General features: G+C 47.8%; 1 protein-coding gene across 1 annotated transcript in view; it reads left to right on the forward strand.

Moving 5' to 3' along the window:
• CACNA2D3 (calcium voltage-gated channel auxiliary subunit alpha2delta 3) overlaps positions 1–22782 on the forward strand; it is an 860086-nt gene that overhangs the window by 652724 nt on the left and 184580 nt on the right. The gene's annotated exons all lie outside the window — the stretch shown is intronic.

Genomic DNA, 22782 nt, shown 5'->3' on the forward strand with positions numbered 1-22782 from the left:
TCAGAATTACTGAAAAGTCTGATTGGGAAACTTACTAATTTAAGGATATTTAAAATATAGCTAAGTCTAAAATGCTTTGCCCGTTACCCATTTCCAAGCCACTCAGGGCTGTCTGTTGGGGTGGTAGGAGTTATGTGTTTGTGGTTGAGTATGGGCTCCTCGTGCTTCTTTATTCCAATTGGAGTGGGGCAGAGTCAATAAAACAATCAAACCTGGATCCTCTGCCAGTGAATGAATTGGCTTCCTATTTATCAGCTTTCTAAAAAGGGATGAAATGGAACCAGACGTCAGAAGTCACCAAGGTAACTTCTCTCTCTCTGCAGCAATGGCAATGAGCAGCTCCCATAAGCACAGTTGACTCACAATGCCTTCCTGGTCTTTTATATCCCCTGGTCATGCAGCAAACAGTTTGCCTGCGAATAGTACATCTGATGCACTTTCCAGAGCTGTGGCCACTGAGAAGGCAGCCAAAACGCTCTTAGAAACGCAGGGCAACCAGTCAGCACTGATCAGCCCGTGACAGTGCAAATGCTCACAGATACAAATCATTTCTGTTCTTGTCACTGCTGAAACACTGTATTGAATGGTTTCACCAGAAGTGATAGCCAAGGTCAAGTTCCCATAAGCAGGATGGCCCAAGCAAATGCCCCAGCATCTCACTTGTGAAAATCCAAACCAGATGAATGGTTTTGCAACTGATCCATGATGAGAACATAAGGAATGGCCAAGCCATTTATCTATCTCTGACCCTGAGGCCCTGGGATACTTAGAAGAGGTTTGGAGTAATGCCAGCCGTTGAGGATTATCTGAACTCATCCATCTGAATGTGATCGATTAGTGGATGTTGACTCTGCCTCGAGTTTTGCATTTTCTTCCTGGGCAAAAGACGGCAGTGAAGGGGGAGGAACTCAAATTTAGCAACTCTCAGGTTCCCCTTGACTCTTGTCCTGCTACATCCTAGCTGTGTGGTTTGGACTAAGTCACACAGCCTCTCTGAGCTTCATCTTCTCTTGTAATCGTGCCATAACCATAATGTATGTATCACAGCTTTGTTGTCAGAGTAAATGGGATAATGCATGCAAAAGCCTTGGGTGACAAAGCTGGCCCTGGGACATGGTGGGGACAGTGATGGTTATACCCACATCCTATTCATATTATATGGGCTCTATCGATCTGTGCTCAGCTCCTAGAAAGATTGGGAGAATGTGGTGGTGGTGGATGCTTAGGAGGATCTAAAGGACCCTTTTTGATTATTCAGTTGCTTCAGACTGTCATGAGAAACATTGGCAAGGGATCGCGCGCGCACACACACACACACACACACACACACACACACACACACACTCTGTTTTCAAGGCCAGCTCCGGAAGGCAGGTAGACAACAATCTTACTATGAGGTTCTCTGTGAGCCCTACCAGGTGAGGAGACTAAGGTTCGTGGTTGTTGTTTGTTTTTAAAGTAGCAGTAAAAATAATACCAGGAGCTGTGGTAAGTGCAGAATGAGAGCTAAGCTAGCTGGGCATCCATCTGCATGGAGGGGATGCCACTGGCTCTGGCATGAACAAGTGACCTGTCCGTCTCAGTTTTGTTTACCCCAACAAAGGAAGCAGAAAGCTTTCTCCCACCTTCTCTCTAAGCACCAGCCCACTCAGCACAAAGTAGGGACTCTGGACAGAGCCACTGTTCGTTGCCACTTATTTTGGGTCCTTCTGAAAAACGTAACTTGTGAGCTTGCCTTGGAAACCTGGTATCTGCACCAGGCCATACATCTGCCCTGCTCAGACTGCTCCCGCATGGCCAAGGACAGCCAGCTGCCAGCAGCCACCCTGGCTAGCTGGGGCAGGGAACAGACTCGTCTCTCCCCAGCCCAGCCACATAATCGAATCCTTATTCATTCTCCGTGATTCTGGCCAAGGCTGCCAGATTAGCACGGTGGGTGTGAGCGTGGGGTTGTGGCCAGCACAGGAGGATGGCGCAAGCTCACTTAAAATAACTCCGATTCCCTCTCCATCTGCCACGGGGGCTGTTTCTGCCCCTGTAGCCAGAGGAAAGAAGTGGGTTTCTCTGAAGCACAATACCAATATTTTTCTAATTTGTCCAATAAAATCTTCCCCTTGAACTTAAAGCTTGGCTTGATTTTATCCAGTATTTTCTTTAATCTTGTGTGAGTTGGGTGTGAATCATGAAGCGTCTCCAAAAACAGCTCAGATATAGGAGCCTTCACTCAGCAGACTTGCTTTGGTTTAATTGGCAAAACTGCTAAAATAATACTTCTCTGTTGATAACTGGGCTCTCCTTGGTCTTTCTCCAAGTGTTTCTCAGCCACTCTATCCTTGCTACCACCTTGTGATTTCTGATAGACTGGCATTCACGCAACAGATGTTACCTGCTGCCAGGTGTGCTGGGTCCCGTGTGGCAGTGGGGGCTGCTGTGTCTGTCTTCAGGTCCCTCTGGGTGGGGAGTGGGCCAACACCACAGCAAGACGGACTCAAGTTAGACCTTGGGGAATGCTGTTTGAGTAGTTCTTAGACATCTGGAAGTTTTTTTCTGGATCTTTACGACTCTTTAACATTCAGGTTAAAAATATTTTCAAAGCAGAGTTGCTGTTAGATTTAGTTTTCTTGGGGCACCTGGGTGGGCTCAAATCGGTTGAGCATCTGACTTCGGCGCAGGTCATGATCTCATGGTTTGTGGGTTTATGCCCCTTGTTGGGCTCTGTGCTAACAGCTCAGAGCCTGGAGCCTGCTTCATATTCTGTGTCTCCCTCTCTCTCTGCCCCTCTCCTGCTCTCTCTCTCTCTCTCTCCGTCTCTCTCTTTCAAAAATAAATAAACATTAGATTTAGTTTTCTTGTGCTTTATTTTCCAAATATTTGTGGATTTTTTTTTAACGTGGAACCCTGACTATATCTCTTTTTCTCTTGCCCAACAGGGCATTGAGGGGAATAAAATTGGGAAGGTGCCGCCTTTAACATGACCCGATTTTTGCTGAGATTTTAGCGATCCATCTGCCCCTACATTTTAGACGAAAGGGTCAACTGAGTTGATTTCCTTCCCCAAGGAGGCCTGGAATGTGGACCTGGTCAAACCACCAAAAGAACACAAATAAGGCTCCTTTCCAGCAGCCACAGCACAGGCAGGGCTCCACAGAGAAGCCTGGGGCACGCAAAATTTAGGACTCCTTTCCACGGAGACCATGTTGACATCTGCCAAAAGCTGTTTGCTCTGGGTCTGTGAGCCCAGGAGAAGGGGAAGGATGCTAGAGGGTTTCTATTCTGTAAGAAAATTTGCCAATCGCATCAGCCACTAGGTGTTGTGGTGGGTGGGACAGGAGGTGGGAATGACGGAGAGAAACCCTCAGTCGTTCCTTCGGTGTTTGCAGGCATCCACTAAGTTCTAGGCCCAAGCAAGCTGCTTGGGGTGGTTACAAAGACATGTCCCGCCTCCAGGAACTCAAAAATCTAAAAGGATGGATAAGATTGTATACTCTGGGTGGGTGAGTAACTATAGACACTCCTAGGAAAAAGTGCATTCTTGTGTGTTTGTTATCGTTGTTGTTGGGTTTTAGTGGGTTTTTCTAACATTTGTTGATGTCTATTATTGTTCTATTAAGTGTTCTATATGTGTTAAAGCTTTCAATCATTAATTAATTTGATAGGAAACTGAGGAGTAGGTGCTGTGGAAAGGCCCAGAGGCTCACAGGGAGGGTGTCTGTGGGGACAATCCTGGGCAGGTGTATAGAGAAGGCAGCCTGGAGTCAGACTGCAGATAACTGTACGTGCCAGGCTGAGGAGCTCCAGTTCTCTGTGGGGAAGGCAGATATCCCCATGTGATAGACAGGAAGCTGAGGCCCCAATGATAAAGTGGTAAGGTGACTAGAAAGTTCCAGAACCAGGAGCCCTAGCCCAGATCAAGTCACATGTGCTGAATTCTGCTCCATTGGTTGGATCTTTAGGAAATGGGAGACAGAGTGGTTGGAAGGTGGCAGTGACCAGGAGGCCACATGGATGAATAACATGTTCATCTTTGGACGATTATAGTTAGAATCTGTCTAGACTAGAACTGTCTAGTAAAAATATAATGCAAGCCACAAACAGAAGCTTCTTATGGAATTTGAAATTTTCCAGTGGCCACATCTAAAAAAAGCAAAAGAGAAACAGGTGAAATTAAGTTTAAGAACATGTTTTAGTCAACCCGATATATCTGAAATCTTATAGTTTCCATAGATAATCCATACAAAATTATTAAAGTATTATTTTCCATTGTTTTTCATGCTAGTGTTTGAAATCTGATGTGTATTGGGGCGCCTGGGTGGCTCAGTCAGTTAAGCAGCCGACTTCAGCTCAGGTCATGATCTCACGGTTGTGAGTTCGAGCCCCGCATTGGGCTCTGTGCTGACAGCTTAGAGCCTGGAGCCTGCTTTGGGTTCTGTGTCTCCCTCTCTCTCTGCCCCTCCCCCGTTCATGCTCTGTCTCTCTCTGTCTCAAAAATAAATAAACGTTAAAAAAAATTTAATTGTTGAAATCTGATGTGTATTGTACACTCTCAGAGCATCTCATGTAGACGAGCCACATTTCAGGTGCTCCAGAGCCACGTGTGACTCGAAGCTACCGTATGGGACAGCACAGGTCTGGAGTATGACCAGACATTTTGGTCCCTTCTACACAGAATGGATGGTAGATCCTCCCCTTTCCTGCAGGTGGGTTGGAACAAACTCACTACCACCACCATCTCCTATGGCTCTTCCATCCTGGGGGTCTGTGCAAACAGTGGATGGCCAGTTAGCCCCCTCCCCTGTGGCCTCAGCCCTTCCCTCCCAAGCTGCAGAGTGGAAGCAGGGAGTTGTTTGGAACTCAGGAGCATGAGGTTGGTGGCCAGGGCAGATGGGCTCCTGGCTTTGGCCATGCCGCTCTGGCAGTTGCAGCCGTGTGAGTTCACTCCTAAGCCACGCAGACTTCCTAAACCGAACTGTGAAGCACAGGCCAGTGGGCGGGGGGTGCAAGCCGCATTGGCTGAGCCTGAGCTGTCAGATTTTCTAAATCAGAATACTCAGATGCCCCAACCATTTCTGTTGTTCTGTCACCTTGAAGGAGCCCAAATTGTGCAGATAGCCATGTCATCTTCCCAACCGATGACAGAAGCTTTCCATGCTCTCTGGGATTCAGTGCTGCTGTCCTAGGCACCGACTGTCCACAGCCCGAGGTCTGTCTGATCTCACCAGCCTTTCCCTTGGGTCACCCCTTGACTGTCCCACTCTCGATGTTGATCCTGCTGCTTTGTTCTTGTGGCCACCTGGGCAGTTCGTTTTTCTTTGTCCTTTTGCTATTGCACAAATAGATGGGCCCTTGCAGAAGGTCATTGAATCCGTGGATCAACATGTGGATGTGCTAATAAATAGAAACATTCTTGTACTGCAGCCCTTTCCTAAAGAATCAAGTGGACATTCCTACAGGCACATGTAAATATATGTGGAATGCTAAGGAGACGGTGCATATTAAACACCAGTTTAAATAGGAGCTTAAAAGTTGGGGGTACTATTAGAACCCCTGTCCAGATCCACCTGATCTAGCACGAGCAATGGACCATGTGAAGAGATTCTGTATCATTCCAAAAAACGTTCATGCGGAGTTCAAATGTGATCTATCTTTGTGTAGATCTTCGGTTATGCAAGGGCTGACTCCCATCCCACACATCTCCTGGTTTTATTACTGTGGATAATCCTTATACCAGAACACCTCAGTGCATTTTCCTTCATTTCTTCTGCCCAGCCACACCTACTCAGTGCAAATGCTCAGGGTTCTTTTTAGTTCAACGGGTGTGGGTGTGGCCTCCCCATGCCATCCCCCCCTCACATGCTGTCGGATCTGGCTCCAAAATGTGCTCCAAGCCCTCCCCCTTCTCTCTGTCTGTACCCCCTGGTCAGGCCACCGTTTGTTCTGTCTCTCCCAGAGGGCTTCTGTCCCCTTTCTGCTCCACTCTGGGCACCTGGTTTTGCCCGTCCCCACCGCCTGCTCACTGTGGCATTATTCACTCTGCACGTCAGGGGCTGCTTTCAGAGACATCAGTCATGGGAGGGCTTCAGATTGGCGTGCAGTGTAAAACCCTAACTCCTGGCTGTGACCGCAGCACCCTGCCAGATCTCACTCCACCTCCCCATTCTGCCTGAGCTTGTGTGGCTTCCCACAGTGCTCACCTGTGTTCTGGCCACACTCTGGCCCTTTTGTCCATTCCTCCAACACCCCAAGCTCCTTCCTGCTCTGAACCCTTCTTGTTCCCGCTCTTCTCTCTACCTGGAATCTCATCCCAAATACACTCGTGGCTGTTCGGGCTTGTTCTCACCTTCCAGGCCTCATCTAGATGTCACCCCTGCTCCTGGACCAGAGGAGCCACACCCTTCCTTCATCACCTTTCCATCGTGTCTCCTGCTATAGTTTCTTTAGATCACTAATCACTTGTGGGAAAGGTTGATGTGTTCAGCTTTTCCCCTACTGTCCCTGTGGGTTCCTGGGATCTTTCTGCTGCATGGAAAAGATGGTCAGTAACTATTTGTTGAGTCACTTTGATGGTGTTTGAATGATGTTGGTGATTACATGTCTGGGTACCAGTTTCCCACGATCAATGAAAAGTGCAGATACCACATACTCACCCATCAGACATTTCTCGAGTCCTTCCTGCATCAGGCACAGAAATTGAATTACACGTGATTGGTCAGGCCCTCTGCTCTTTCTGTCCTTCCTTCTGCCCTCCTGCTTGCCCGCAAGCTTTCATCAGATGTTCTTAGAGTCAAGCACCGTGCTAGCTAGTAGGGGCCTAGAAATAGGTAAAAGGGTGTCTCTGCCCACAGAAGTTCACTGCACAAAGCAAGAGTTCCCCGACAGTGAGAAAGTCAAGAAGAGCTATGGGCTCACAGTGGGAGTGTCTGCTTTTCTCAAGGAAAGTTGCCCTGAAATGCAGGAGGGCTTCCCAGAGGAGGTGGTATGCACATCAACACTATCCACAGTCCACCCGAGGGGACATTTTTACCCCACTCAGCCTGGGACCCCACACCCTCCCCAGGACCGCTGTCCTCAGGCCTGGCCAGACACACGACTTCTCTGGTCTCAGAACCATGCAGTCGCCCGTGAGGGTGTTTGAAGTGGGGGCCTAGCCTAACAAACCTTTCTCCCAAGTGCCGGAATTCCTTCTCAGCCTCCTCGCCCTCCGCTCAGGCAGCAGATGAACTGAAGGAGACTCCCCAGTAGGTGGCGCCCGGGCACCGCCTTGTGCCGGGTCCCCTCGTGGATGGCGTCCCTGCCAGCGGCACATTCTCAGAGCGCAGCCCAGGGACTCCGGCTTCCTGGTCTGAATCTATCCCGTTTAGTTTAAAAGAAAGAATTAAGGGTTGCTTAGTGAGTGTATCTGCTCAGAGGAGTGTGTTCTCTGAGAAAAAACGAACAAGGCTGTGTGACCCCCGTGTAGCAAGCCTGTTCGTTTTGAGATACATCATTTGGCCAAAGAGAAAACAGAGCCCCGCATGGCTTTCCTCTTGATGAAATTGTTGAGGGCACTGTTTGAACTGCCCTGGTCTGGACACTTGAGTGGAAGAAGTGCTGCGAGTGGGGGATGCTTCTACCTGGAGAGAACCTGGGGGTTATGCCAGGTCGTGGGGTGCCAAAATTTCTGTGGACTGGGAGCTGCCCTCTGCTGTGCAGACCTCAAGGACTCAACAGGCTCTGGGCCCCCAAGTTCTGTGCTGGGTGTGTGTTTGGACACTCAGGGCGTAGATGGGGTTGAGCAGACAGGGACCTGGTGGTAACAATGCAGCTGTTACTTAGCGGGTCAGGACCCAGCCTCTGGGCCGAGCACCTCCGTGTGTTTTGCCTTCTTAAGTCCTCATACTGCCCCGCATGACGGTGGTACCCATCTCAAAGGGAATAACTGATGCCTAGGCCAAGGACCGTCGGTCAGACAGCAAATTTGGGTCAGTCTTCAGGGGAAAACCAAAGGATGACTATGGACAATGACATGTGCCTGGTCATTTTTCGTAAAATTAATTGTGAAGCAGCGTTATAAGGATCTCTCACAGAATGCAAGTTGGGCTGGAGAGCCTCCCGGCACTCCTGCAGACACTTTCCCCCTTTGCCTCTGCTCTCAGGCTGCCCCATACACTGCCCTGAACTGAACTCAGCGGGGGCTCTTTTGCGCTGGGCAGCGGCTGGGGTTTGGCTCCTGGGGGGCACCCACTAGAGGTAGAGACAGGCGGGTGGGGTCGGAGTGCACATTCAGCCCTGTGGCCCCGGGACTGGCCGCACCCAATCTAAAGTCACATTTGCCTCCCTGTCTCTGTGGCTTTCTCTCTCAGGACATGAACAGTGCCCTTTCCTCTGTCCCTTCAGGAAGAGTGGGAGAAGGGTCCCCGCTACTGCTGGCTTCGGGAGACTGCATCATTTCTTCTAGTTTCCCACACCCTGCCCACACCGTTACAATAGCCTCTTTATTAAACCTTCCTTAATTAGCCAGCGTGACTATGCCATGTGCTTCCTGCTGGGGCCCCACTGATACAAAGGTAAGGGTAGACTGAAGGTTTGTTTTTCTTAAGTCTTTACTCTGCCAAAGAAGGAAGAGAGAAGGAAGAAGGAAGGTTGGAAGGAGAAGGAAAAAGAAGAACAAGAGACTCTGTCAGTTCCTTGTTTATTCATTCATTCATATTCATTTATGTATTTATCTCTCAATGCAGTGGGAGCAAAGAGCTTCCCTATACCTTCCGGTAAATTTCCCTTTTACCCAAGTGATTAAGAATTGGTATCTGGTGGGGCTCCTGGGTGGCTCAGTCGGTGAAGCATCTGACTTTGGCTCAGGTCATGATCTCACCATCTGTGAGTTCGAGCCCCTCATCGGGCTCTGTGCTGACAGCTCAGAGCCTGGAGCCTGCTTTAGAATCTGTGTCTCCCTCCCTCTCTGCCCCTCCCCCACTCTCTCTCTGTCTCTCTCTCTCTCTCTCAAAAATAAATGTTAAAAAAAAATCAGAAAAAAAAAAAGAATGGGTATCTGTTGCTTACAGCAACAGCAGCCTAGCTGCTACAGCAGTGAAATCCCCAAGTCTGGGAGCCTCTGCTGGGTGTGGCCTGGCCTCAGCTCTCAGGGAACCCACAGTGTGCACCCCTGCCCCCCGCCACCCTCCCCAAAGAGGTCTCTCCCTGTCCAACCAGGCTTCTTGCATAGGCCTTTGAGTTTGGTCTCAGCACTACATTATAGAAATATCTGGACACATCCGCCCCTCGCTGCATCTGCATGACCAGCAACCTGAATGCTGATCACATTGTGTTTTGTTCACCCTTGTATATGCACGGCCCCGTGAGGTACCTCGCAGAAGAGATGGAATGGTAAATAAGTGGGGAGAGAAGACTCACATCTAGGAAACTGATGACACACTATATTATTAGGCACCAGGGTGAAAATACTGACAAGAAGTGGAATTTATAAAAGGACTTGGTGTCTAGCTGTGGAAGGGAAGGGGTGGCTGGAAAAGGCTGCGGGGAGCCGGTTTGCAGCCTATAAGCCCGAGGTCACAGTCTGTGATCCAGTCCAGCACAGCTGGGAGCAGCAAAGGGCCCTTAGACACCAGATGCATAACAAGCTCATTCTTGCACTGCTGGAGTGGTGAATCTTTCCTCCCGCCCTCCCCCGCTCTTCCCACCCTCCTCCTCCCTCCTCCTTTCCTCTCTCTCTGGGTCCTTCCCTTCCTTCCTTTCTTCTCTCTTTTCTTTTCCTCCCTCCCTCCCTGCCCTCTCTTCTTTTCCCACCTCCTTTCCCTCTCTCCCCCCTCCCTCCCATTCCTCCCTCATCTGGCCTGCATTCATTGGACGCTACTCCTGGGCCAGGCACTCTATTAGAGGCTGGGGATCTAGTGATAAAATGAGACAGACGTAATTCCCCTTCGTTACCCATTTACAATCTCATGGACATTTTTTAAAGTTCATAAGTAAACAAATAAATAAAAAGTACTACACATTTCGGATAAACTCTCCGAAAGAAACAAGGATCTGAGAAAACAGAAAGTAGGGAGAGGCACCTCCCTTGGTTGGATGGTCGGGGAGAGCCTTTCCTGGGAATGGCTTGTTACACTGAGCCCCTGAGGGAGGAAAGAGAATCACTGTGCAGAGATGTTGGAGGCTCTTTCAGGCTGAGGGAAGAGTGTCAGCAAAGACGCTGAGGTGTGGCGTGTTGAGTGTGTCGGAGTCTGGAATCTTTGGGTGGATTTAGGACAGACTTCCAAAGCACAAGGGGGAGTGACTGGGTCACTGGGGAGTGATAGGGTCCTACTTGGGAAGAAGCTCAGTGAAGCACTTGCCTTTAATACTCTGCTCATGTCCCCTCAGTTACTGCCATGTCCACACATGCCAGCCTGGCTTCCTGCTGCCAGCACCTGGCTGAAGACTTCCTCTGGCTTTCAGAGTGCACTCCTCTGAGGCAGCAAGCCAGATGTGCCAGGGAGTTAGCATACCCCCCACCAGAGACTGGTGAGCACCCCCCCTCCCCCCACCCCTCACAGGTGGGCTCTCTCGAGAAGGCTCCTCAACAGCAGCTCCCAGAGCCTGGCCATGGGATTCGGCTCTGGGTGCCCACAGTGCTCATGTGCTCGATGATGTGCCTTGTGTTGGCCACCTGCCCGTCTCTGTCTCTGGGTCACTTTGCTGCATCCCTACAGGTATTTCCTGAGAACCCCTCCCAAGTAAAAAACCTTGCCCTTGAATCCAGGGCTCTGGGACCGCTTCAGAGAGAACTCAAGCCAGGATACCAGTGGACTGCTATTTCTTGGGAAAAATTGATTTGCTGTAGACTAGAGCTTCGAATGCAGTTTTGCGTGTGCCCCCATGGCCTTTTGCATTAACACGATGCCATCAGACACATTTTCCATTATATTTCGGGCTCCTGCACATGAATTCACATCACACCAGCTTACTTGCAGAATCCACATTTGTGCTTAGAAGTACCAGGGAGCCTTGGCTTTGTGCTATTACTAATCAAGGGTAGGCGAAAGGAATTCGGTTTAGAGATAACATTCTCAGCTGCTTTATTGTTTGGCAAAAGGATTTGATGAGGACAAAGCCTTTCTTTACACTGGACACACTCTGACCTTTGTTTTACTAGATTAATTTCATATCTAGAGTGCCCCATCTTGGATGATGAATTAGCAATAAAAAGCTCATCAAAATGTAATTACATGCAATGTGTTGAATAATGATCTCTTAAAAATTCCTATAGATTTGTCTGCACCTCCTTCCCCTCGTGGGGGAAATGAGCCTCAGCTGCTAGCTACTAGCCCCCTGCTCAGGAATGCAAACGCTAGCCATATTGTGAGTCTGAGATGGGAGAGCTGGCTTCTATCATTACCCAGTGTCATCAATTGATCAATTGCTTTTCTGCATGTGATGCACATCTTTATATAATTTAAAGGACCATCTCAATGGGGGTAGGAATACACAGGAAGTGGAAGCTCAAGGCAGAGTGAAGCCCTCACCTCCTCCGTCTGCAGCAGCCTGTTGCCGGGAGGGAGTTATTAATTAAAATGTTAACTGCCCAGACAATAGCAGGCAGACCAGCATGGAGAGCGCCTGCGAAGCAAGCATTAAAGCTTTCATAACTGTAAATTCCCGGAAAGTTTGCTCCTCCTTAAAATAGGAAAACAGAACCATCTGTATCTCAGAGGAGCCTTAACTGAGCTGTTTGAGTGTTGTTAGGCTTTTCCCAAGGATCCTGGCTGGTTTCTCTCCAGAGGGCTGGACTTGGACAGGGAGAAACCCTAGCCTTATTCCCTGCTCTTCAGGAGTCCCTTAAACCCTACAGCTGGGCCGACAGCAGAATATTCAAATGATTCCAACAGTGAAAATACCCACACTCATTTGAATAACTGAAGAATTCAATCATTTGAATGCCAATGATTATTCCTCCCGGAGTTTACATTTTAGAAAGACAGTGCATCTGAATCCCCATGAGAGCATTAAATTGCTATCTAATTAGCAGTCCCAAATTATATATATTTAAAAGATAATTAAAGGTTTGAAGGCTGTTGGAATAACTGGTTATACATTTAAATGAATCACAAGAAATTTGTTAGTAATGTGCGGAGTTTTCTTTTATTTCTTACTTCCCTCTTTGAAGTTCAGTAGACCCAACCTCTTGGGGTTAAGTTTGGTAGCGGTAAGATAAAGGCAGATGGTTTTAATTATTGCAGCTCCAACCTCCAAATAATTATAAGCAGCTGTCATTTTTACATGATCTTAAATGATAAGACCCAAAGAATGCAAATAAAACAGTTGACACCATGGGCTTTTGGGCACCATAATTTAATAATGCCCACCACCACTGGACTGACCATCGCACATCATTGTATCTCTGAACACACTTCCGGGGTGCCACTTCCACATCCTTTGTGGGTGTTTGCAGGGTGAGGGGGAACACTAATACAGTTGGGCAAGAAAGTAGTTTGGCCAAGTCAGGTAGGGCTCTTGCTTCAAACCCTTCTCAACCTCACTGCCCCTTTCTCCTTGGGATGGGATCTACCCCTGTTGTTGCCCCAGTGAGCCCCCCAGTAGATGATGGCATAGTAGAATGGCACCCAATAGTTGGAATTTCTTTAGCCCATAGCTGGGAATTTCACAAGGTTGGGTACTCACGCAGCTTGCCAGAGCCAGAAATCCCAAATGAGTGGCTAGCCTGCCAGCCTCAACCCAGGAAGCTCTGGGTTCAAGTTTGAAATGTGAGGCTTTCTGTGCCTGTCTCTCCTCTCAGAAGGGCAGAGACCCCCTGAGGAGCAAGTCAAGGAGACACTGGCCATTTCCACTTACGGTAGCCACAGAGGCTTCTCTCATTTGGACCCCGTGACTAGAAAACCAAAGTCTGACTGAGGCACATAGTTCACCCTAGGCAGACCTGCGGATGTACTTTGCCAGAGTCAAGTCTAGAACATCATCTAGAGGGAAGACACACACACTGAGTACTCCAAATCAAATCAAAAACCCAAGGAGCCAAATGCTTGATTCTCACCAAAAGTCTCACCTGGAGTTTCTAAATTTCTATCTGCATTCCGGGAGGAGGGTTTGGGAGTAAGTGGGGCAGGTGCAAGCATTTACCTGACTCCCTAGTACTGGGGCAGGCTTGAGAGTCATACGGCTGGGATGCTCCTTCCATGGAGCCCATTGCATCCAGGTTCAAATACAAGTATGAACAGTACATTCATATATATTTAATGGAAAGATTCCTTTGAGTGTTAATAATTTGTTTGAAGCTCAGCTCTGCTCCGTGTAGAATGGCAGGGAGCTGGTTGATTGTGATCCCACGTCACCTTGCCATCATCATCCTTCTGTTGTGCCATCACAGAACACATCTCAGGTAGGCACCAGACAGCAGCCTCAGGTACATGTTTGTCCGTGGGGCAGAGCCGTCTCCCTCAGCCTCATCTGCCAGCTGTGTGGCCTTGGACAAGTTGCTCAACCTCCCTGGCCTCTGTTTTCCTGTGCCGCAAAATGAGTACAAAAATAGTGCCTGCTATCTGAGAGTGTTTTGAGGGTTAAATGAGTTCATGTTCACAAAAGGTCTAGAACTGGCCAGACACGTACTGTGGGTTCTACATGTGTTCATTAAGTATATTCGCTTATATTCACATCCTAATTTGTTCATTGACTCTCTTCACTCATTGAAATATTCAAATATTCATGGTGAATCTCTTCTGCCAGGCACTCTCCTGGGCATTGCAGGTTCAATCTTGAATGAGAAATAGCCTCTTTCCTGGAGATCTTGGGACCTAGTTGGGGAGATGTGATGGGTGTGGACAGAGAGACCACAGGAGGCTCAGGAGAACACAGGAAGGACCTGAACCAACTCTGCACTAGACTTCCCAGATGAGCTGATGTCTCTGTCAAGTCCTGAGGAGCCACTGGATGTTGAGTTGGGGTGAAGGCTGTTGGAAACAGAGTGGTTGATACAGAGCCTGGAGGCAAGGACGATAATGATACAGTTAGCAGTCAGCTCAGCCTAGCTGGGGAGTCATAGAGAGACAGGCAGGAAGTACAGAGAGAGAGGTCAGAGCAGCAAACAGACAGAGTGATGGGGACTGTGGCATTCCCGAACATTGGACATCATCCTAGAGGGCATGGGGAGCCATGAGGATTCTGGGCCAAGTGGTGATTTGGGTTGCAGAAGAATCTTCCCTTCTGGCATCTGGACCCTGGAGCATGGACTAGAGAGGTAAATTCCATGCAGAAAGGCTTAGAAGACACTCACCTTCATCAAGGTGGGTGGGTATCATGGTGGTTGAAACTAAGTTGATGGCAAGAGGGATGGAGAGACATGATTCTATTTCAAAAGACAAGGAAAAGATAGAAGCATTGCATATGGCAGTTTGATGAGCCCTGGTTGCTTTGCCTGGCCCACTGGCCTCTTTCTCTGATTCTACTTGCCTTTTTAGCTTCTGCCCACATCTCCATGATCACAGACAAGTGTAAGACTCAGAGGACTGAGTCAGCCTTGCGGGGGACCTTTGGTTTTCCTATGAGTCACGAGTGACATCAGAAGTCCCTTGGGCTTATTCAGACCAGCATGCATCCAGAATTAAAAAAAAAAAAAGACTGTATATCAGAATCATCTGCAAAGAAAAAATCAAACCTAAACATTTTGCTGGGTCACCAGTCTAGTGGGATATGGATGGATCAGTGATGAATGAGAACCTGTTCAGTCTGGTGATGAGAATGTGGCTGGGGCAGAAAGCAGATGGGTTGAAAAGATGGACATGTGCATGTTTATATCACAAAAACTCTTGTGTCCTCAGGGAGGCGCAAACAAGGGCCACCCCAGGGGAAAAGGGAGAGACTCTAGCTGAAGGATCAGAGAAACTTCCATGGAAGATGTGGGCACAGAGGTGGATCGCTTTATGTCTTTTCCTCCTTCACAAGTATCTTTAAAACTTTTAGCAGAAAAAGAGAAAACTATCACGCCACACAGCCCTCTAATAAAATCGTATACACACACACGTTTGGTGAAGGCTTAGCTATCTGATGTAGGTTGATATCATCGCAGGCATAAACCAGAGTCAAGGGTAATGGTAGCTGGCTTGCAAGAAAGGACTCCTTTCCCTAGTTTCTTCCTCCCTCCATTTCTTTCACTTGCAAATCATTGCCAGCTTCCTGCACTTCATGCCAGTTAGCACAGAAACCTTAACATTGAGAGAGGCCTCTCTGTTCCAAACATCATCCCTCCAAGTGGAGCCAATGGGACTGGAATATTTCTCCCAGGGACTGAGCCAGGAGAGGTGATGGGAACAGGGGTGACAGGCAAGGAAGGCCCATGTCCCTGACCACAGGCAGAAACCCCGCAGCAGAGAGCTCTCTCTGTGTGAATGGGCAGCTGCAGCACCTCTGGAAGGCAAATGTGCCACCGTTTTGTGGCACTGTTGGTTGAGGCTTGTTTTTTATTTCACTTGGGTGAATAAGAAAATGCATCGTCTCTGCAGTTTTTGGTGCCCAATTATAGTACATGTTCAAAACAGTCTGACACATTTCAATACCCAAGGGTATTTTGCTGCAGTTAAGTATTCAGGGGAATAATGCCAAATAAAGTTCTGTAAATGCATAAAAAATTGTTTGCTTGTCAACTGTCACAGACATACTTTCAAATTATAGAGGTCCTCTTGTTATCCTAGATAGTATTTCCTAACGACCCAGCTATTTGAAAGCTTTATGTGAAATCAGCTTTGGAATATGGCACTGTCTGTGCTCGAGAACTCGGAGCAACTCTGTTTGGAACTTGGGCATTCATTCTGAAGGTTGTCCTGCATCTAACCTTTGCCCAGAAGACTGTAGTGTGGGTTTTGTCCAGAGTGTTCTAACCAATCAGTGGGGCGGTCTTCCAGGTACCCACACTCACCTTTCCTCTGCAGGTAGCATCATGGTCTTTCTTCTGTGCTCAAGGCTGGTATTTTCTTAGCAAAAGCCCTTCACCTGACTCAGACGCCTGCAGACAGCTCCCCTCTCTCTGGGTCAGAGTCCCCGCTTCCCAGTCCCTTTGCTGGCAACCAAATCTCCTCCTGCCCCAACTACTCAGCACGCTTTTCATTTTCATGACTCTCTTGCTATTACAAGGCAGACTGGCTTTCTGAGAATGGGAATTTAGATCCAGCCGCCATGTATCAGCCACACCGAAGCCTACAAAACCGCTGGTGGAGTGAGGCCACTTCCTCCCCACACACCATGGGGGTGACTCACCACGACTCAGAGGACACTGATTAAGATAAAGGTCATTGGGGTTTTCAAAGCAGCCTGTTAATTGTTGTTTTTTAAAAAAATACCAAGGCTGTTTTAGTTTTACAGCGATCAAAAGGATTTTGTAATCACACTAGGAGAGCATGTAGAACTTTTCATCTTTGAGACACTTAAAAACATTAATTAATAAGAGCAGGGTACCTGGTAGAAAAAGGAAAAGGCTTGTTGTCTCGACATGCCCTGCTGCCTCTCTCCCACCTTCCGGCTGCTTTTGGACACGCCCTCCCTGCTTCCCTCCAGTGTATCTGGGCTTCTCATCTACCCATGAACATGGAGGATTTCATCCCTACGTACAAACTCCTTGGTATTTGTCCCCTGGCATGTCTATGTCATACGGTCATCAAATTTATCTAGAAAGGTCTGAGCCGCATGGGGTGGTGCAACCAAAGGGCCAGCACCATTTTGAGGGAAATCCTAGATACCATGGTACCATCAGATGCTACAAGGCTTCTCTGAGGGTCTGAGTCAGGTGTTGGCTATTGGGCCTTGTATTGTGTACACTGGGCATGTGCCATGATCCTGGTTCCATGCACTCAGTATATTGTAGTTGTTCTCAATCTAAAACTGAATCGGTGTACCCCTGGCCGCGAAGGCCAGTTTCAGGGTAGCCTGAATGAGTTGGCGTCCAGTGGAGGCACAAGGGACTGGTGGGATTTGGCTTCCGGCATGGTTCTGCATCCATTAATACGCCTACTGCGTCCTGTGGGTGGTCGCCATCTGAGCTGAGACACCCTCGAGGGAGGCCTAGTACAAAATGTGGTGAAGACCCGAGGCTGGGCAACCAGGCAAAGATGGGGTGGAATCCCAGTTCCACTGCCAGTTAGCCATGCCACCACGTGGCCTGCATCCCTGGGCTCTGCGTTTGCGCGTCTGTGAAGTGGTTATCCTTCCATGGAGATAGGCACACCATTTAGCACGGCTCCTGGAAGAAGGGCATTCACTCTTCCTGAGGAATGCTAGGAGGTGAGGGGGAAGGTAGCCGTCAGAAAACATTTGCTTTTTTTTTTTCTTTTTTGCTAAAGGCAGTCACTTGGAAAGCAGAACAGATTGGTTGCTACATTTTATGAATTCCTTGTTGGAGAAACAATGAACTTAGAAGACTGAAAGCTGTAACTACTTCAAAGTACTTTCCCTTTGGAACAGATAGCAGAATGGTGGGTGGGGATCCCTGCATGGCTGTATCGTGATAGTGAACACAATATATTTTTTTTCAATTCCTTCACTTTTCAGTATTTTCCAAATTTTCTACAGTGAGCAGTTGTTACATGGATAATCAAGGGAGAGAGAGAAAAAAACAAAACAAAACACCTTAAAAAACAGCCAAAGCTTAAACCTTTTGGATTGTAGACAGGAGTCACTGATACTCTGTTTCCACTGAGACTCCCATTCCCTTGGGCCACCTCCTCTAAGGCTATGTGCCATGGCAACCGGAGACCTTGTGTTTGAGACCCTTGCTTTGACCTTGAGAAGAATGGACCACGATGTCAGGTTGAACTGCCTCTTTTTAAAAGGACCGTACTATTAAGAAACCTTTGATCCCATGAGCATACTTTCCAGGGCTGAGGCAGGTGCTGCCACATCTCAGGTGTCAGTAATGACCTTGGCAGTTATTGGTGTTTGCCGAGTAGGCATTTCTTGAGACTGTTTGTCAAGACATACCCCTACTCAACCATGTGTGTACCCATTTGCTTCTCATCCCAGCCCTGTGAGCTGAATGCTATTACCTGCATCCTATAGATGAGCAACACGGGCTCAGAGAAATGATGCACACCAGCCCTGGAGCACACAGTGTGTGTGTGACTAGAACCAGAGTCTGACTCTAGGGCCTTGCTCTCTACTGCTCTTCTGACCACCCTGATTAATGAGCAGTGAACCACCATCTACAACCTGAGTGCAGGAAATGACCGTTCTCAGCTTCTCCATGCTTTCCCCAGGCTCACCTGGGCCTGGCTCAGGACCTGATAAATGTTCAGTATCCAACAGTATTTTGGGGTATGTGGGTGTGTAAATGAGCAAATAAGGGAACGAATGGCTGAGGGAGTGAAGGAATGACGTGCCTGGTGGCCATCAGGCCCTGCTGTCTTGTGCATGGAGGAGAGAAGATGTGCCTCCTTTCCTTCTCCTTGAAAGGACCACTTTGGCCTCTCAGACAAGAGGAGACGCGGGCCTCGGAGGAGATGGTGAAGGTGTTCACCAGCTGAGGACCATGCTTTCCTTGGGAGAGAACATCTGCCCAGACAATGGCTGGCTCCCTGCCCTTGGCCACACCCCTGTACCAGATGGCATTAGCTTTGGGCAAGATTTCTTCCTCTCCAGTTGTGGGCCTCCCACCCCATCTCCTTCCTTCCTGTTGGCAGTGTGGAGCAGCACGTACAATTTATCAGTTATTAGCATACACAATATTTGTTTCGCAGAGGCTGTGTGGATGTGTGTAGCTGATCTCCTCTGGCCCTTCCTCCCCCCCCCCCCCCCCAACACACACACACACAGAAAAAAAAGCAAAGACATTTTTTTTTTCAAACTCACATGAACATGGTCATCACCTCAGCCCATCCCATTATGCTTCCAAAGTCCATCTCTAGATAACCCACAAGAACACTCAGGAGCAGCCAGTTAACCCCCACCTGTCAGGTTCAGGCACATAAGGCAGCTCCTGTATGGCTCCAGCTTGCCCCTCAGATGGGTGCCCATCTTGTCCCATCCTCCTAGGCCACGGGCTGGTTTGTGTGTTCACCACATCTGGCCTTTATTTGAAACTCCACCTCAAAGTATTTCATAGCACAGAATATCTTTCCTTATTAAATTCTCCCCCACATATTTTTTTCATAAAACAGGCACCAAAAACTACAAACCTACCCGTGGCTCTCAAAGTATCTGTTTATAAACCTTTGGAAACCGTTCGCAATTCGTTAATCACATTTTCAAAGGAAGTTACAGTTTATAGATACACTAACAAATGCCATATCCGATGCCTCAGCCCCAGTAACGAGATCCTCACGCAGGGAAGCAGGGAGTGGGGCTGGTGGATCCGGGATGTGTCACAGGCTGAATCCCACGGGATAGGGGAGATCTGGCCTGGGAGTCAGATTTACTTCTCATTCTGTCACTCTTACACTGTGGCCTCCCATGTGTCCTCTCGGGGAGAAAGTAGGGGATCAGCCATGCTCAAACATAGTAGTCTATCTTGATTAACAGTGAGGTATTTTGCAAATCACATGTTCCTAAAGAGCCGTTAGGAACACTTCACTTAAAATGTACTTTAAAAGTGGTTCATTTACAAGGAAAATAATAAAGGCATTAAATATATACAAATCACAACTCCAGTGACTACTTACGTTTGAAACCCAAACCAGCTTTAAAACAACATATTTAGAAAGGGAAGGGGGTAATGTGGAGAGAATGTGTTGGTACCTGAAACATCTAAGGGCATAAAGATTTCAGTCACAGCTTGATCCAGGCACACACACCATGTTTTCAGGACTCTCTTCCTGTCTCTTCTCTGCTTTCTCTGCACTGGCTTCATTCTCAGGAAGGCTCTCTCCAAGCAGAAGCAGAGATGTTTATGAGGAGCTCAAGTTCACGTCCTACCACCTTAATGATGCTAGTGGATGCACAGCTCTTTTATCCAGATAAATCCAAGAAAGCATCCCCGATTGGGTCTCATCTGGATTGGCATGAGTTATATACCCAGCTCTGAACCAATCTCTGTGTCCTGGAGAGATGTGGGTCTCCTTACATGCTCAGGTCACTTGCCCACCTCTGAACCAGGATGGTCTTGCTTTCCCAAGAACTATATTTATGGGGCATAGGGCCCAAGATCTTCCCCTGGAAGAAAGCAAGGTGATTGCCCTGGAAAATGTGAGGGATGGGTGGGGGCAGTGCACAGCACAGATGTCTTCCTCGTGGAAGTCTAATCTCTAGCCTTCCAATGTGCTTTCTAAATGGGAGAAAAAATAAAGGTGGATCTAGGGTCATTATGCTTGAGTTTACTTACCACCCTCAATCTGTTTTGTCTTATGCAACAGCCACTGACTTTTTCTTCTCTCGCTCAGAGTAATCACTCTTCTACATTACTGCTTGATCTTTAATGGGACACCATTAACAAAGACCCAAATGGGAAGTCTTTCAGACTGGTTTCACATACCTGGTTAAGCAGACATTGTGGTGGGGCATTCCTTTTTTTTTTTCTTTTTTTTTCCTTCTTTTTTGTTTCTTTTATTTTTTCCTTCTTTTTTTTTTTTTTTAGTGTTTATTGATTTTTGAGAGAGGAGAGAGAGAGTTATTCCTAAAATGGAGTTCCAGAGCAAGTATCCCCAGTCCTGCCTGTTTCCCTCAATGAAACTAACTTATTTAGACTCACTGGCTTGTGGACCAATACACTGGGAATGCTTCTTCACCTCACGCTCTAAACTCTCCAGGTTCTCTGAATATCAAAAGTGCAATGTACTGAATTTCTTGAGTGTTTGACAGCTGGGAGTGGTCAGAAGGCCAGGCTTCTCTAAGCATTAGAAAATTGCCAAATACCATCTAAAAGGACTTGGGTTCTTTATCACAGGTATGGATTTTTCTGCTGCGAGAGTCTCAAGTCCCAGCTGAGGTATATAGTATGCAAGTCTTGGTGCTTAAGATACACACCAGGAGGAGGTGCATGACTGTAACTCTCTGACACAACCATCTTCAACAAACACCTCCTTCCTGCCTATGGTTTGCAGAGCAGGATCACTGACTGGGTCTCCTTCATTTCAAGGAAATGACATGGAAGCCAACTGTATACAACGAGACCCATGATCTTGTTGGCCAAGATGATGGGTCTCAGGAATCATGCTAGCATATTAAGGATTTATTCTGTGCCAGAAATGTGTTTGTCAATTTATACACACTATCTAGTTCATTCTCTCAATCAACCGTTGCCACGGAGGTACTATTGCTTCTCTTATTTTGCAAGTGAGAAAAGGGGAACATGAAGCCACTGGGCCCCTTGTGCAAGATCATGTGCCCAGTGAGTGGCAGAAACACTTTGTCTAACAAAAGACAAGTGGATACTTTTGGTGCTCAGGACCTCAGCAGTCTTCCTGAGTTTCTTTAGGAGTGGCTGAAATAACATGATGCTCAGACACGAAAATTTGGTCGGGGGCTGGTGGTGAGTGGGGATGTCCTGCACACTCTGGTTATATCATGTTATCTAATGTGTCATGGAATTTGTTATTGAACTTGTGATGGGCTCTTTTCCAATATGCATGGTGGGCAATACATTGACCTTCGGGGGGGTGGAGCAGAATTAAGAGTGATGAACTGCGAGCCAGTCCTTGGAAAAGAAAGAAAGCCTATTTAGCTGGCTTTATTTATATCCTTAGTACCTGGTCCCCACTAGGGGTCCAATAAATGTATTTGAGTAAATAAATAAAGGAGAATTTTGTAATGACCAAAGGAAGTGCTTCTCACAAAAAGATGGTGTAGACCTAGTGTTACATGGCCCAAGAAACTGTAAAGGCTTTGCCCTTAGTGGCCAGAGGCTGGGCTGCATGAGCTTCTGGCGTTCCTCCTGGCTCTTAGGAGTAGGATTCTTACTGAAATGGAACATGGGGGCCGTTAGACAGTTAACAGAGGCCCAAGAGTTTCTGACTCTTGCTGCTCAAAGGGACATGTGGAGTCTTACTTAGCATCATGTGCCCCCTTCCCCATCACACCTCCTCACTGAAAGCTGTGGGTGACAACCCCATGGACCTCAGTCCTGTTCCTCCCACTTGGCCCCAGTCTGACACTTGCCAGGGTCAGAGCTTCTGTGAGCACACGAACTTTCCGTAACAGGATCCAGCCATGAATCTGCTGTCAGTTACAGCAGCTTTGCAGGGAACCACTTCCCTCCCTCTTCATCTGCAGTGGATCCGATGTCGTAAAACTGGCCATGAACAGCTGCTCATTGGAAAGCCTGAGAGCCGGGAGAGGAAGGGTGGTTGACCTGGGTGACCTGAGCCCACTGCCCCTTGGAGCCAATGCAGCCTTCCTGAGTGGTGCAGTGGGCACTTTCCAGAGAGGTCTCAGCGCTCCTGAAATACACTTGACAGGGAAAACAAGAGAGGAGGAAAGCCACTGGGCCCTGTTTGGCTCTACAGTGACTACCCTGTCTGGCCTCTGTTCCCTGGGTTCCACTGGGGGCCCATTTAGACCTGTTTGGTTCAACACACTGGCAGTGAGTCTCTCCTTCACACCCATGTGCCTTCAGCACCTTGTCTCTGCAGTAGACAAGCAGTGTCCAAAATGGTAACCTGTGGTTTTATGGTCTTAACACACTTACAGTGACACTGCATCTCATTTAAAATCTTACCAATTCAATCCAAAGATGACCAGTTTAGAGACAAAATCAAAAAAGAAAAAGGCTATACATACATACATATTTTTTTCTAGTATGCCATCAGCCACATCTTATGAACTTGTAAAGGGGCTGCTTATCTTTAGCCTGCAGTAGAGGGCAGACTTTCCTACATTATA

The sequence above is a fragment of the Panthera onca genome, chromosome A2 (genome assembly GCF_046562875.1).
Source record: "Panthera onca isolate mPanOnc1 chromosome A2, mPanOnc1 haplotype 2, whole genome shotgun sequence".
In the NCBI taxonomy this organism is placed as follows: Eukaryota; Metazoa; Chordata; class Mammalia; order Carnivora; family Felidae; genus Panthera; species Panthera onca.